Source organism: Pristiophorus japonicus, chromosome 5, assembly GCF_044704955.1.
Source record: "Pristiophorus japonicus isolate sPriJap1 chromosome 5, sPriJap1.hap1, whole genome shotgun sequence".
In the NCBI taxonomy this organism is placed as follows: Eukaryota; Metazoa; Chordata; class Chondrichthyes; family Pristiophoridae; genus Pristiophorus; species Pristiophorus japonicus.
The window spans coordinates 46,588,186-46,604,859 of record NC_091981.1 but is presented as its reverse complement, the minus strand read 5'-3'; the positions used below and the strand labels follow the sequence as shown (position 1 = coordinate 46,604,859).

The following is a 16,674-nucleotide window of genomic DNA, read 5'->3' as shown; positions in this document are numbered from 1 at the left end:
GCAATTTCTGTTCTCATTGGCAATAAGGCATTCTATCATGTTCTGTAGCTTTAAGCCAGTGTTGTCCAACACGTTAGCCACTAGCCACAACTATTTTGTTGCAACCAATCAAGTGCCCCCTGGTTAAAAAGTGGGGGGAGGGGCACACTCCAAAAACTTCAATCAAGTGCCCCCTTGTTTTTTTTTGGTTTTTGCCACTAGCCACAACTCTTTTGTTGCAAAACAATAAATAAACATTAAATCAAGTGCCCCCTTATTAAAGTGGGGGACACTCCAAACAGTTTACAAGTGCCTTTTTGTTTTTGTTGGGGTTTTTTTGTTGCTTTTTTTTAGTACTAAAACCACAAATATATACAAGTGCCCACTATAAAAGGGGAGGGGGACACTAAAACACGGCAATAAAATAAATTAAACTTTAAAACATTTAAAATTTGGTTGCCGGGGGTGATGATGCACTCCAGTCCCTCCGGCGCCCACCTCTCACAGAAGGCCGCGAGCATATGGTGGACACCGCGTGCTCCATCTCCAGGGACACCCTGGCTCGGATGTAAGCACGGAAGAGAGGCAGGCAGTCGGGCTGAACGACCCCCTCGGCCGCTCGCTGCCTGGACCGGCTGATGGCACCCTTGGCCGATGAGAAATTCCGTCCGGGGGTCAGTTCGGACGGGATCTCCCCACGTGCTTGAGCCTCCTCGACACACCTAACGGAGTCAGGGCCCAGCGCTGTTTTTAGCGACTCGATGGCCCAATTTAGGTGCCGTGCCAGCACGTCTGGCGCCATCCAGCCCGCTCCTCCGCCATCGAGCAGGTCCCTGACCCTGGTCATCTCGCCAGCCACAGCCCTCTCGTCTGACTGACACCTAAAACCTCAGTCGTGGAGGTACGGATTCCCGAGCAGCGGCTCCTGCAGGACAGCCGCCACTCCAGCCGGTGGAGAGCTGCGCTTGGTGGAGACTTTGTTCCAGACCCTGGTGAGTTCCTTGTAAAAGACAGGCAGCCCCTGGACAGCGGTCCTGACGCCCACCAAGCTCACAAACAGGAGCTGCGTGTCGTAGTTGAGACTGTGCTGCTGGCGGAAGAAATACGTCGCCAACGCACGCCACCTAGGAGGGGGCTCGACGGAAAGTCGCTAGCTGGGTGCTGATGCACACCAACGCCTGACCGCCCTCCCTAAGCGGGTGACTCAAGACCGCCGCAGAAACCCAGTGCTTCCTGTTGTTCCAGAAGAAGTCCACCAGCTGCTTCTGTATCTTGGCGACAAACGCAGGGGGAGGGGTCAAAGTGACCAGCCGGTACCACAGCTTAGCGGCCACCAGCTGGTTTATGACTAGCGCTCGACCCCTGTAGGACAGCACTCGGAACAGTCCTGTCCAGCGCCCTAGGCGAGCGGCGACCTTGGCCTCCAGCTCTTGCCAGTTCGCCGACCAGGCTTCCTCGTCGGGGCTAAGGTAGACTCCCAGATAGAGGAGATGGGTCGTGCTCCAGGCAAAAGGCCTGAGCTCCTCCGGCAGGGAGTCCAACCGCCACTGACCTACCAGGAGTCCGGAACATTTCTCCCAGTTGATCCTGGCGGAGGATGCGGCCGAATAAATCTCCTGGCACTCACACATCCTCCACAGGTCAACGGGATCCTCGACCGTGAGGAACATGTCATCGGCGTAAGCCGAGAGGACGACCTCCACGCCCGGCCCTTGCAGAGCCAGTCCCGTCAACCTCGTCCGCAGGTGCCACTAGCCACAACTCTTTTTGGGGAAACAAAATAAACATTAGATCGAGTGCCCCCCGATCTGGGGGACACTCCAGAAACTTTTAACTGCCCTCTTTTTTTAATTTTTTGGGTTTTTTTTTGTTCTATTTTGTGGGGTTTTTTGGGGCATTAAAATCATATAATTTACAAGTGCCCCCTATAAAAGGGGAGGGGGACACTAAAACCCGGCAATTAAAACAAATTAAACTTTAAAACATAAAATCAAATAAAAATTTGGTTGCCGGGGGTGATGATGCACTCCAGTCCCTCCGGCGCCCACCTCTCGCGGAAGGCCGCGAGCGTACCAGTGGACACCGCATGCTCCATCTCCAAGGACACTCTGTCGCGGATGTACGCGCAGGAGAGAGGCAGGCAGTCAGGCTGAATGACCCCCTCGACCGCCCGCTGCCTGGACTGGCTGATGGCACCCTTGTCCGTGCCCAGGAGCAGTCCTACGAGGAGGCCCTCGGACCTACTCGCTCCCCTCCGCACAGGTTTTGCTCAAAGATCAGGAGTGTGGGACTGAAGTACAGCCAGAAATTGAGGAGCAGCCCCTTTAAATAATGAAACGGGGGCTGCAACCTCGCATACTCCATAAAAACATGGAACACGGACTCTTCCAGACCGCAGAAATTGCAGGCAGCCTGGGAGCCCGTGAACCGGATTAAAAATTTGTTGCACGGGACTGTTCTGTGCACCACCCTCCAGGCCAAGTCCCCAATAAATAGTGGGAGGACTCCTGCGTAGAGTGCACTCCATCGTCGGGATCCCCGCTCTTCCGGACGGAAAGATGGTACGCCATGGCATGTCCGGACGGCAGACGAGGATGGCAAGGTTGAGAGTGTGCAGGTGCAGCCCGTACAGGAAACCCCTCGGCGCAGAACTGAAAGGCACGGAGGGGATTTCCCCGAGGCGGCTAAAGTTGTGAGGCGCCGGCTCCCGAGGGAGGTTCCGGGGTTTGGCGCCGATGAGGAATTCCGTCTGGACGGGGATCAGTTCGGACTGGATCTCCCCACGTGCTTGAGCCTCCTCGACACACCTAACGGAGTCAGGGCCCAGAGCTGTTTTTAGCAACTCGATGGCATCGACTGCGCAGCAGACGTCGGCCGAGTTTAGGCGCCGTGCCAGCATATCTGGTGCCATCCAGCCCGCTCCTCCGGTGCCATCCAGCCCGCTCCTCCGCCATCGAGCAGGTCCCTGACCCTGGTCACCTCACCAGCCACAGCCCTCTCGCCCGACTGCCATCTAAAACCTCGGTCGTGGAGATACGGATTCCCGAGCAGCGGCTCCTGCAGGACATCTGCCACTCCAGCCGGTGGAGAGCTGCGCTTGATGGAGACTTTGTTCCAGACCCTGGTGAGTTCCTTGTAAAAGACAGGCAGCCCCTGGACGGCGGTCCTGACGCCCCCCAAGCTCACAAACAGGAGCTGCGTGTCGTAGTTGAGGCTGTGCTGCTGGCGGAAGAAAAACGTCACCAGCGCATGCAACCTAGGAGGGGGCTCGACGTAAAGGTATCTCTGCAGAGTCTGAAGACAGAAAGTCGCTAGCTGGGTGCTGACTCACACCAACGACTGACTGCCCTCCCTAAGCGAGAGATTCAAGACCGCGTCAGAGACCCAGTGCTTCCTGTTGTTCCAGAAGAAGTCCACCAGCTTCTTCTGTATCTTGGCGACAAACGCAGGGGGAGGGGTCAAAGTGACCAGCCGGTACCACAGCTTAGCAGCCACCAGCTGGTTTATGATTAGCGCTCGACCCCTGTAGGACAGCACTCGGAGCAGTCCTGTCCAGCGCCCTAGGCGAGCGGCGACCTTGGCCTCCAGCTCTTGCCAGTTCGCCGGCCAGGCTTCCTCGTCGGGGCTAAGGTAGACTCCCAGATAGAGGAGATGGGTCGTGCTCCAGGCAAAAGGCCTGAGCTCCTCCGGTAGGAAGTCCACCCGCCACTGACCTACCAGGAGTCCGGAACATTTCTCCCAGTTGATCCTGGCGGAGGATGCGGCCGAATAAATCTTCTGGCACTCACGCATCCTCCGCAGGTCAACGGGTTCTTCGACCGTGAGGAGCACATCATCGGCGTAAGCCGAGAGGACGACCTCCACGCCCAGCCCTTGCAGAGCCAGTCCCGTCAGCCTCGTCCGCAGGTGCCACTAGCCACACGTGGCTAATTGGGAACCCAGATGTAGTTAATTGCATTTCTGATTAGTAATAAAAAAAGTGAGTAATAAGACACTGTCTTTAAGCATGTGATTTCAATACTCATTTGTGTGTCCTGTGCACATGTACTTTAACATTTAATACATTTATTGGTAAAATGATATGAAAAGCAGAGTGTGCGGGTGTTAATTTGATCAATGCGAGTGTTTTTAATTCCTTAATTACTGAATGGCGGTAGATGTTTTTAAGAAAATATACACATGAAGTATTTTTACCCGCATTATGAGTGTATGTAAGGCCTTTTCTACTAAAATTAGTGCATGTGGTTAAAATGGTATCGCCGTAGGTGCACCTGTGGCTAGTCAGCAAATTCTGTTCGACAACACTGTTTTATGCACAATTGCTCCCTTTACCTTTGTTGTTTGAGTGATAAAGTATGTATATGTTGGGCATTCATTATGTGAGTTGGGTATTTTATTGGGTAAAGTACTGGAAAACAAGGAGTCATTACTGGGGTTCTAATCTTAACTAACGGTGAGGTTCTGGTAGTTTATATAATCACCAGATTATAGCCTGAAATAAACCATTCCTATTGTTACAAATAATATATACTGAACATTTTGTTTCTATTTGTTAATCTCAAGATCTTCAGCCTTAGTCAATTTTTTTGATAAATGATGATATTTCTAATCTGTCTACATAGGTGATGAAAATGCTGCTACCAATCGCAACACTTGGTGCGCTTCCTGACAGCTTTTTCGATTGTAAGTTCCTGTGTCCACATTTATAATGAAAACTCCATATGTAAACTTGATGTACTGTAATTGCACCTTCCTCCAGTGGATGTGCTGCAATGCTGCCACTACTAGAACAGTATAATTACAAATGGACAGGCTTGCTTTGGCAGTTTCCATTATAAAAATGGACATAGGCATTTATAATGGAAATATAAGGGCAGAATGTACGAATTTAAAATGGGGACTGAATTACATCTGCACACCTTGGTCCAATGATCACCTGGCCTCTACCACAGTTTACCTGAACACTGCACCTGGTCTGGACTCTCCCCGTGCAATATCACAAAAGATCAATTCGTAATGATAGATGGTTAATGGAAATTGAAACTGTTTAATGTTATTGTTTGTGGCATCTTAGGGTTCAATTTCCACATTTGCTCTGCCGGGAGCTTTTCCCACCAGTAGCACAAATTGAGTAGCAAAAGAAAATTGATTTTACTGGCAGAAATTTGTGATCAATGTATGTCTAAATTTACAATTTACAGTGCCAGTGCTGAGATTTCCTGCCAGCCGTGCGATTTGTAAAATTACCCCCTCCCCCTCCCTCCGCCCGTTGTGTTTTTAGTCCTTTGAACCTTTGTAGTAAACTAACTGCAAAGAACACTGGTATAACGGTCACAACATTATTTAAAGGTGCAGGTCTCTCAGCATCAGTTGGAAATATAAACTAACTAATAAATATAAACTATATAAAATATAAATAATCTTGTTCATGAGCTGCCACTAGATGTGCCTGCTCTGTTCTGTCCGGCCCCTGATGAAGATCAGAATGGATTGAAAATGTAAATGGAGAACAATGGCACTGGGAGACTGGCACAGCATCTGTTTTCCAAAATCAGTGCTGCTATGTAAATACACCTTAAAATGCTGTGGAATAATACTATCACCAATTATAGGTAGTCTATAGTAATTGCATTGGAATGTTATGTTCAGTGTATATTATAGTGCTTTTATTATCTACCTATCTATGTACAGGGTCTATATTAATATATATGTATTCATTAGTTGTCCTGTCTCTTGGTATAACTTGTGTACACATCCATCTGTTATTTTCCCCAATCCTTGTCTGAAGTTTCACAATAAATACTATGAGCACCATGAAGCTGACTTTGTTTCTTCTGCCAAGACAAATCCAGAGTTCAAAAGTATCGTCAAAATCATTTGAAAACAAGCATGTAATTTAGAATAGTTTTTTAAAAATCCAACAACCCTAGAAACATGTATTGCGAAATGTTGGATGCAGAATATCTTGATGATCATTGCAAATTAAACTGACGTGGAATTAACCTGTTGATCCTCCTGCTGGGAGAGTTACTGTGACTCTCAACTTGGCTGACTTATCCTTGTACAGATTTGAAGGTTTCATACCTCGTGAGTGACAAGTTGGACTATGGAAATTATTTTCAATATAGCTGAAGATGAACTGATTAAATGTGGAGTAGAAAAATTGGTCAGATTTGTATGTAATGTCCAGTGACTTATGCAAAGAACTTTGAGAGTTGTCATTTAAAAAAAAATGTATACAATGTGCATTCCTTTCACTTTCTCTTGACCTCAATTATGCACACTTACTCAGTAAGATTAGTACTTATCCAGCAATTAACATTGCATTTTCAAATATGGCTGGGACTTGCCTTTCAATGTCAGTTCTGCAGTGGAAATGTTTACAGACTGTCTTACCTGTTGAGCCTGAGATTGAAGATTGTATGATTTACTTAGAGGTGGGAAAGGAGAGAAACAGAAGAGGAAAGAAAATTAAGTGAAGAGAAGGAAGTGGAATAGGAAATGAAGCCTGGAAACAGATAATCTGAGGAAATAAAAGCAGATGAAAGAGTGGTTGAAAGAAGAGAAAAACAACAGTAATGAAACAGAAAACTTAGTTTGAAAAATATTTGTACTTTCCCCACCCTCCCTTTTTTCCCTCCTCCTTCTCTTTTGTTTCCCCTTCCCAATGGTGGCATGTGCTGAGAGAGTGACGATATTCATTTTTGGTTTAAAATGTAACCTGTTTTGATGTATGCCACTAAAAATAAACAAAGTTGAATATGATTATAAATGAGTTTGCGGTGCAATCAATCCTCCTTGATCATAATTCTCACTCCTAATATTTTCCAATGTTGACAGCTGTTCTCCTCTGTGCACTTTGCATTCCTCTGCGATACTACATAATTGCCCCATATACTATCCATGTCTTATTGTCTCCTAACTTTGACTCACTTGCTGTGTTGTTTACTCCTCACCCCATCAACTGCCTGCCAGGTTCACCTTGCGTCACTCTTCCATCTTTACATTCCCTACCACTCCCACAACTTCACCCTTGAAGTATCTTTAATCCCAAAGCATAATCCGATTATTCTTATTCATTACAGTAGGGAAGAAAAGCATTCTGCAGGCGAACAGTATTACATACCACTTAGTGTGTTAGTTTGGTATCTGCATTTGAGATTTGAATTATAACTTATGAACTTTTCCAGTGTGTTAGATAATTTAATCACTGTGTTTTGTCTTTCCATATAATTTGGGTTCAGCCTTCAGAAATCATGAGTATATATCAATTTAATCTTTGTTTAATGATGGAAGCTCCAAGTCCAGCAAAACATAGAAAGAAAGAAACTAAGAAAGAAACTTTCGTGATCATCAGACGTCCCAAATCGCTTTACAGCTAATGAAGTACTTTTTGAGGTATAGTCTCTGTTGTAATGCATGAAATGTAACATACAACATTGAGCACAATAGTATGAGAGCATGCTATTATTATAGGGTAACTTTACTTACAAGATATGGTAGTTAACCTATTCTTGCAGCACGGCCAGCAACATCTCTCTCTCCGGAAGTTCAGAGCAGCTTCACGCCAGGGTGCAGATCCTCTCCCTATATATCCTTTCTTATCACTGCTATGTGACTACTGACATCTATCCATTAAGTGATTATGCCAAAAACAATTCCATATAAGTAGAAATTAATAGCAAACCTATACAATTTAAAAAAAAACTTGGTTAACACATTAGAATATATCTTCCTTCAGTTGAGCTAACGAGATCAGTACAATTCTTTTTTTCTATTATTTTACCATGTAGCACATTCTTCCTGCAGTGCAACTAAATAAGTCTGGTGACAATCGTCTGTCTCTAATTCTGTAATTTAGTACATCAGTTCTAATCTGAAGTAGGCAATTTTTTTTACACAGTTAAGGTCCAATTAAAAATACTGGTAGCTGCATCACTAGGGCACAACCTCAATTTGGGGATTAGCTCATACAAGCAACTCAATTATCGTGGCCAGTGCTGCAGTTATCAGTTTCAGTTCAACAGTTTATTGACATCGATCTTGGGCAAGCAAGTATAACAGTACATTGAGGCTTAAAGACTATATCATCATGCTTTGCAAAGAAAAAATTAAAAGTTAACACTACTGCAATATACTTGGTTATTATATAAAAATAAAGCATAGCTGCACCAGACTAGCTAATTCCATCAATTACTCAAGTTAGCGGCAAGATCCCTATTGCTACCCTGATTAAACCTTTCCATTCTGCCTATTACATTCTCAAGTTGTTCATCTTTAAGTTATTCACTATTCTATAATACATTGTGCTCGATTGTAGCAGCTTAGCTCAGTTGATAACACCCTCGCCTGTAAGTTAGAATGTTGTGGATTTAAGCCCTCTCCAGGACTCGGTTATGTAAGCTAGGCTGACAAATAATTTAAGAACGTTCATAGGTAAGAAGAAACATGAATAGTGCAACATACTGTGAACAGGTTCTTTCTGAATTTAGGAAGTCAATTGTACTAAAAATTGTGAAATGTTAGGATCTAAACTGTCATTTAGAAATGATAAAACCGTGAGAGCTATTTCTCAACTAAAATAACCAAACTAATTGGCTACTAGTGAGGCATACTAACCTTGTCCTTTATCTATTTCTAATTAAAAGAAGTCTTGACAGCTGTGTCAGCCATGGCTCAGTGGGTAGAATCTCGTCTGAGTCGGAAGGTTAGTGGTTCAACTCCAGAAACTTTGGCACATAATCTCAGTTGACACTCCAGCGTAGTATTGAAGGAGTGCTGCACTGTCGGAGGGGCCGTCTTTTGGCTGAGATGTTAAACCAAGGCCTTGTCTGCTCTCTCAGGTGGACATAAAAGATTTCATGGCACTATTTCAAAGGAGAACAGAAGAATTATTTCCAGAGTCTTGGCCAAAATTTATCTCAACCAAATCACTAATATAGATTATCCAATCATTATCCTGTTGCTGTTTATGGGACCTTGCTGTGCGCTAATTGGCTGTGGTGTTTCCTACAACAGTGACTACACTTCAAAAGTACTTCATTGACTAAAGTGCTTTGGGATGTCATGAGGTTGTGAAAAGCACTATATAAATGCAAGGCTTCCTTTATTACTAATTAAATCATGACGATGAATTATTACATTGAACATTTTTTTTAAATTACAATTATATTAGGAAAAAGAGGGTAGTCAGCAGCAATGTTGGCCCCTTAAACACTGAAAGCGGTGCTATTATCAATTATAAGGAAATGGTGGATATGTTGAATAATTACTTTGCATCATTATTTACAATAGAGAAAGAAATCGCAAGGAAACTAAATAAGGACAGGAACTCAATAAAATTAATGTAAGTAAAATAACAATAATGAAGAAAATAATGGCACTAAAGAGTGATAAATCCACAGGACCAGATGATTTCTATCCCAGGGTTTTAATTGAAGTAGGGGAGTACATTGTAGATACCCTAACTATAATCTTCCAAAGTTCTTTCAATTCAGGAGCCGTTCTTTAGATTGGAAAATTGTGCATGTCACTCCTCTATTTAAAAATGGTGAGAGAAGGAAACCAGGGACTTATAGACCAGTTAGCCTAACATCTGTTGTCAGGAAATTGCTAGAGTCTATAATTGAGGATAGGGTGTCTGAACACCTGAAAAAATTTCAGTTGATCAGCGAGAGCCACCATAGATTTGTGAAAGGTAGGTCATGCCTGACAAACCTAATTGAATTTTAGAAGAGGTGGTTAAAGTAGTGGACAGGGGAATGTCTATGGATGTTATTTATATGGACTTCTAGAAGGCATTTGATAAAGTTCCACAAAAGAGACTGTTAACTAAAGTAGAAGCCCATGGAATTGAGGGCAAATTATTGACCCGATTAGAAAATTGGCTGAGCGGCAGGAGACAGGCAGTAGGGATAATGGGTAGGTACTCAAATTGGCAGCAGGTGACTTGTGGTGTCCCGCAGGGATCTCTGTTGGAGTCTCAAATATTCACTGTATTTATTAACAACTTCGACGATAGCATAGAAAGTCATATATCCAAATTTGCCGATGACACAAAGATAGGTGGAATTGTAGGCAGTGTAGTTGAAAGTACAACATTACAAAGGGGTATCGACAGATTAAGTGAATGGGCAAAACTATGGCAAATGGAGTTCAATGAAGGCAAAGGTGAGGTCATCCACTTTGGATCTAAAAAGGATAGAACAGGGTAATTTCTTAATGGTGAATGGCTAAAAACGGTGAAGATCCAAAGAGACTTGGGGGTTCAGGTACATAGATCATTAAAATGTCATGAACAGGTACAGAAACTATTCAAAAAGACTGATGGGGTGCTGGCCTTTATAACTAGAGGACTAGAATACAAGGGAGTAGAAGTTATGCTGCAGCTATACAAAACCCTGGTTCGATCACACCTGGAGTACTGTGAGCATTTCTAGGCATGACACCTTAGGAAGGATATATTGGCCTTGGAGGGAGTGTAGGTTTACCAGAATGATACCCAGACTTCAAGGGTTAAGTTACGAAGAGAGATTACACAAATTAGGATTATATTCCTTAGAGTTTAGAAGGTTAAAGGGTGATCCGGTCAAAGTTTTTAAGATATTGAGGGGAACAGATAGGGTAGATAGAGATAAATTATTTCCACTAGTTGGGGAGTCTAGGACTAGGAAAAATTAGAGCCAGACCTTTCAGGAGTGAAATTTGGAAACACTTCTATACACAAAGGTTGGTAGAAGTTTGGAACTCTTTTCCGCAAATAGCAATTGGTGCTAGATTAATTGATGATTTTAAATCGGAGATTGATAGCTTTCTGTTAACCAAAGGTATTAAGGAATATGGGCTAAAGATGGGTATTGGAGTTCACCTGTGATCTCATTGAGTGGCGGAACAAGCTCAAAGGGCTGATTGGCCTACTCCTGTTCCTATGTAACATACATGCATGAAATTATATGTAAATTGCCTTCTGTTAAATTGTTTTCAAGAAAGAAAATTATACTTTGGAAATAAAAATCGTGTGCATTTTTAATTAAGCTCACATCGGTATGAGTTTTATTAAGGTGTCCTTTTGTACAGTAGTTTTGATCCTGCTTTCTGAATACAATTTTGAAGTCTTTTTTCCCCCAAAAAAATAAATGTCAAACTCCATGAAGCACATAATTACACAACCATTTAGATGAACATTTAAGATGACCTATGTGTAAAGAGCTAAACTGAAGGATTGCATTACTGTATTATTGATGTGGTTGGTAAAAGAAAAATTATAAATGTGACATTTTATATCTGTTAACCTGAGTGCAAAGTAGTATGATTATTATAAAAGTTGGATTAAGTTCAACATTTGTTTAGTTCATGAACAGTGATTCAGTTATAACTTTTTTAAAACAAACTGAATTATTAACAGTGATAAATTAAAGTTGAGCTACATAAACAAATATGTCAACATTAACATTCATTATAGTACTGTTAATTTCTATTTTAGATTGCTATAAGACATCAATGCAATAACTCAATACGAGACATTGTAACTCATTATGACAATAGTTGTTCATTATTTCAATTCCATTGACCAATGAAATGAGATTACTAGGATTGTGAGAAAGCTTTCATACTTTCAATCTTTAGTTAATAATTCTTAGTGGTAACTTTAAGCTTTCAAATCACTCTGGTGACTCAGTTGGTTAAGCTAGTAACTAACTGAATATACAAATGAGAAACACATCAGATTTGATCCTCATTCTGTGTTGAGTTAGTTGTTCTCAGCTGGCATATGGTAGGAATGCTACAGTTTACCTCAGAGCCTTCGGAGAGTAAAACCGAGTCCCATCTTCGCTTGCTATCGTAGGCCTTTGCTGGAGGTGCAGGTGTATGGACCTCTGGAGAAGATAAGATAGGGTTTGGCTATGATGCTTGTTAGAAATAAGCTCTTTACGGCTATCTCTGGTCACTTTAAATAATCAGGTTCGTGTGCAAACCAATATGGTGGGTATATTGTGTTTAATAAGAGTTTAAGACGGAATATGACACATTAGTCATACAGTAAAAACATACGACTGTGACAAGCGGCTGATACCGATCCGATCAAACAGACGATTGGCACACATGAGCAGTTCTCTGAGCGGCTTCTCTTCCTTTTATTTAGAACCTATAGCTTTCTGTCCTCCACCGTCTGTGAGGACAACCCTTCAGGAGGTTACTTTTATTTTTTTAGGGGTGGACCTGAAATGGGATATTGACAAGACCTTGAGAGGTTCCCCTAAAAACTCAGTACCCAATTCTTGAAACAAAGCCCTCCCTAAAGATGCCTCATGATCTTGTCCGCATGTCTTTCCTGTTTATATTTTCGCAGGGTCCCTTCCTTTGGAATTTGTCTCTTATCTCCCTGGCCCCCATTCTCTCAGGTATAATTAACACACAGCCTCATCCAGTACTCTTTTCATGCATGAGGCCCAAGTCAGAGCTATATCGGTCATTAGCTGCTTTATGACCAAGCAAACTTTAACTTTTTACGTTTACGTTAACTTCCCCAACTGCCTTCCATCCCAAGTCTTTCTATACTCACTAACTTTTAATTAGTTTCGCAAGCAGTTCTGCTAAGCTATCTCCAATTCCTACTTTAGCATTATAACTTGATTGTTAGTAATATAAAGCTAGTTAGTTGGTTAAATTAAAGATACATAAACAAAGTTGAAAACAACAGATAATGGCTGTCATCGTGCAGAATGCTATAACATCCACAGGAAACCAAAACATTCGCACATTCCAAGCATCTATCCAGCCCATCCTAATACTAGCCTGAGCAGACTCTTTCTCTCCAGCTCTAACACAATCATGTAAGCACAACATTCTTTGCGTCACAGTTTTGCTCACATAACCACATACATTTTTAGATATCTCTAGTTTCTAACCTCCTGTGATTAATGATTTGCTAAATTTTATTGCAGAGGCTCACCCATAAAAGAAAGTTGACTTAGATAAAGTACGGGGCGGGGAGCGAGAACCTTGCCCCCTACAGCTCCTTAGGCATTTATCAGCCACCAGAGTGATACTCTTATGAAATAAAAATTCTCCCTGCGCCATTGCCACTGCATCAGCCAGCCTCACTGGTTCTATTCTCCACTCAACAATTGTGCAATTAACTGCAGATGCTTCTGATTGTTTTCTGCCAGAGCAGCCAGATGCTGCCTGCAGCACAAGCTTCCTTAATAAAATATATTCGGCAATCTTTATAGCACACGCAATCTACACCGCAAAATCCAACTCTTCTACATTCAAATTCCCATGCACATCAACTTTGACCTGGACATCAATCCCAGAATCATCACGCAGGGATTCCATTTTACCTAAATGAATTCAGTGAAGGACTCCAGTATAATTAATCACTACCAAGACCAGAGGAGTCGTGTTTGGTTCTCGCTAGAAACTCTGAACCCTGATTCCATGTCCTTTCCCTGAATGCTAAGGGTGAGTTTAACAGTTACGCTGCCTTAGTGTCCTGAACTGAACTTCTTTCCAGTACATCACCAAGACCCCACTTTTTCATCAAATGTTGCCTATCTCTCCCCCTACTTCCCTCCTCCCCCCAAAAAAAAATCATCATCCATGTCTTTGTCCAGCATTTTCCGCACTGCCTGCTGTGTCCAACCACATCCTATACTGCGCATAGTCTCATTCATCTATTGCCTCCAGCCTTTCTGGCCTCCACAGGCACCCCATTCTCCAATGCACTTCAGAATCCTCCTTTACAAATTCCCTGTGACCTTGTTGCATTCTTACGTCTGCAACATCTTCCAATCTTGTATCCCAGTTTACCCTTGCCACTCTTCTGAGTCTGGACTTCTGTGTGTTTTCCCCACCTGCCACTCCCATCACTAGCAGCCAGCATGGCCATGCTATTTGAAACTCCCATCCTACATCTTGCTTCATCTCTTTTCACACCCTCAAAGACTAAGTCTTCAATCTAGCAACTATTAAGGAATAATTAAGGAATAATAAGGGGAAAAAGTCGCTGGTCGGCGTAGTCTATAGGCCCCCTAACAGTAGCTACACTGTTGGATGGAGTATAAATCAAGAAATAATGGAGGCTTGTAAAAAAGGAACGGCAATAATCATGGGTGATTTTAACTTCCATATTTATTGGGCAAAGCAAGTTGGCCAGGGTAGCCTTGAGGAAGAGCTCATAGAGTGTATCCGGGATAGTTTCCTTGAACAGTACATTGCGGAACCAACCAGGGTGCAGGCTATCTTAGATCTGGTACTGTGTAATGAGACAGGATTAATAAACAATCTCCTAGTAAAGGATCCTCTAGGAACGAGTGACCATAATATAGTTGAATTTCAAATTTAGTTGGAGGGTGAGAAAATTGGATCTCAAACCAGTATCCTAAGCTTAAACAAAAGGAGACTACAAAGGTATGAAGGCAGAGTTGACTAAAGTGGACTGGAAAATAGATTAAAGGGTAAGACGGTAGATAAGCATGGCAGACATTTAAGAAGATATTTCATTACTCAACAAAAATATATCCCAATGAGAAGGAAAGACTGTAAGAGAAGGGATAATCATCGTGATTAACTAAGGAAATAAGGGATGGTGTCAAATTGAAAACAATGTGACCAAGACTAGTGGGAGGCCAGAGGATTGGGAAACTTTTAAAAGGCAGCAAAGAACGACTAAAAAAATAGAGGGGGAAGATAGATTATGAAAGTAAACTAGCACGAAATATAAAAACAAATAGTAAGAGTTTCTACAAGTACATAAAAAGGAAAAGAGTGGCTAAAGTAAATGTTGGTCTATTAGAGGATGAGATTGGGGAATTAATAATGGGGAACAGGGAAATGGCAGAGACTTTGAACAAATATTTTATATCGTCTTCATGGTAGAAGACACTAAAAACATCCCAATAGTAGATAATCAAGGTGCTATAGGGAGGGAGGAACTTAATACAATCACTATCACTAAAGAAGTAGTACTCGAGAAAATAATGGGACTAAAGGTGGACAAGTCCCCTGGACATGATGGCTTGCATCCTAGGGTTCTAAAAGAAGTGACTGCAGAGGTAGTGGATGCATTCGTTGTAATCTACCAAAATTCCCTGGATTCTGGGGAGGTCCCAGCAGATTGGAAAACTGCAACTATAACACCCCTATTTGAAAAAGGAGGGAGACAGACAGCAGGAAACTATAGACCGGTTAGCTTAACATCTGTTGTTGGGAAAATGCTGGAGTCCATTATTAAGGAAACTGTAGCAGGACATTTGGAAAAGCATAATTCAATCAAGCAGAGTCAGCATGGTTTTATGAAAGAGAAATTGTGTTTGACAAATTTGCTGGAGTTCTTCGTGGATATAACGAGTAGGGTGGATAAGGGGGAACCAGTAGATGTTGTGTATTTGGATTTCCAGAAGGCATTTGATAAAGTGCCACATAAAATGTTAATGCACAAGATAAAAGTTCACGGTGTTGGGGGTAATATATAAGCATGGATAGAGAATTGGTTAAACAGCAGAAAACAGAGTTGGGATAAATGGGTCATTTTCCGGTTGGCAAACTGTAACTAGTGGGGTGCCGCAGGGATCGGTGCTCGGGCCTCAACTATTTACAATCTATATTAATGACTTGGATGAAGGGACTGAGTGTAATGTCGCCAAGTTTGCTGATGATACAAAGGTGGGTGGGAAAGCAAATTGTGAGGAGGACACAAAAAATCTGCAAAGGGATATAGACAGGCTAAGTGAGTAGGCAAAAATTTGGTAGATGGAGCACAATGTGGGAAAATGTGAGGTTATCCACTTCGGCAGAAAAAAATAGAAAAGCAAATTATAATTTAAATGGAGTAAATTTGCCAAGTGCTGCAGTACTGAGGGACCTGATACAACTGTGCAGGGTATTGGCGAGGCCACACCTAGAATACTGCGTACAGTTTTGATCTCCGTATTTAAGGAAGGCTATACTTGCATTGGAGGATGTTCAGAGAAGGTTCACCAGGTTGATTCCGGAGATGAAGGGGTTGACTTATGAAGATAGGTTGGGCCTATACTCATTGGAGTTCAGAAGAATGAGAGGTGATCTTATTGAAACATATAAGATAATGAGGGGGCTCGACAAGGTGGATGCAGAGAGGATATTTCCACTCATAGGGGAAACTAAAACTAGGGGGCATAGTCTTAAATTAAGGGGCTACCCATTTAAAACTGAGATGAGGAGGAATTTCTTTTCTCAGAGGGTTGTAAATCTGTGGAATTCTCTGCCCCAGAGAGCTGTGGAGGCTGGATCGTTGAATATATTTAAGGTGGAGATAGACAGATTTTTGAGTGATAAGGGAATAAAGGGTTATGGGGTCCTTATGGGAAGCGCGCAGGGAAGTGGAGCTGAGTTCATGATCAGATCAGCCATGATCTTGCTAAATGGCGGAACAGGCTCGAGGGGTTAAATGGCCTACTCCTGTTCCTATTTCTTATGTTCGATCCTAGCGCTTCTTAACCATGTTCAATATCTAAACGGGTGACGGGTAATGGGGAGCGGGCAGGGAATTGGAGCCGAGCCCAAGATCAGATCAGCCATGATCTTATTAATTGGTGGAGCAGGCTTTGGGACGGCCAAATGCTCCTATTTCTTATGTTCTTATGTCCTTATTATCTCCTCCCCATTACACACATTTGTGAATAGCCTTATTAAAAGTCAAAATCCAAGTTGTTA

The 16,674-nt window shown here is 42.6% G+C and overlaps 1 protein-coding gene and 1 long non-coding RNA gene across 5 annotated transcripts in view; one reads left to right on the top strand and one right to left on the bottom strand.

Annotated features, from left to right (window-relative positions):
- Positions 1-16,674, top strand: part of osbpl10b (oxysterol binding protein-like 10b) — a 347,280-nt gene that overhangs the window by 269,093 nt on the left and 61,513 nt on the right. The window lies entirely within an intron of this gene.
- The window catches only part of LOC139264320 (uncharacterized), a 37,691-nt gene that overhangs the window by 7,821 nt on the left and 13,196 nt on the right, over positions 1-16,674 (bottom strand). For all 3 annotated transcript variants that reach the window (XR_011593318.1, XR_011593317.1, XR_011593319.1), the window contains exons 2-4: positions 11,773-11,855; positions 8,599-8,846; positions 7,471-7,666 (exon numbers count right to left, since the gene is read on the bottom strand). This is a non-coding gene — a long non-coding RNA (uncharacterized lncRNA). The remainder of the gene's footprint in view (positions 1-7,470; positions 7,667-8,598; positions 8,847-11,772; positions 11,856-16,674) is intronic.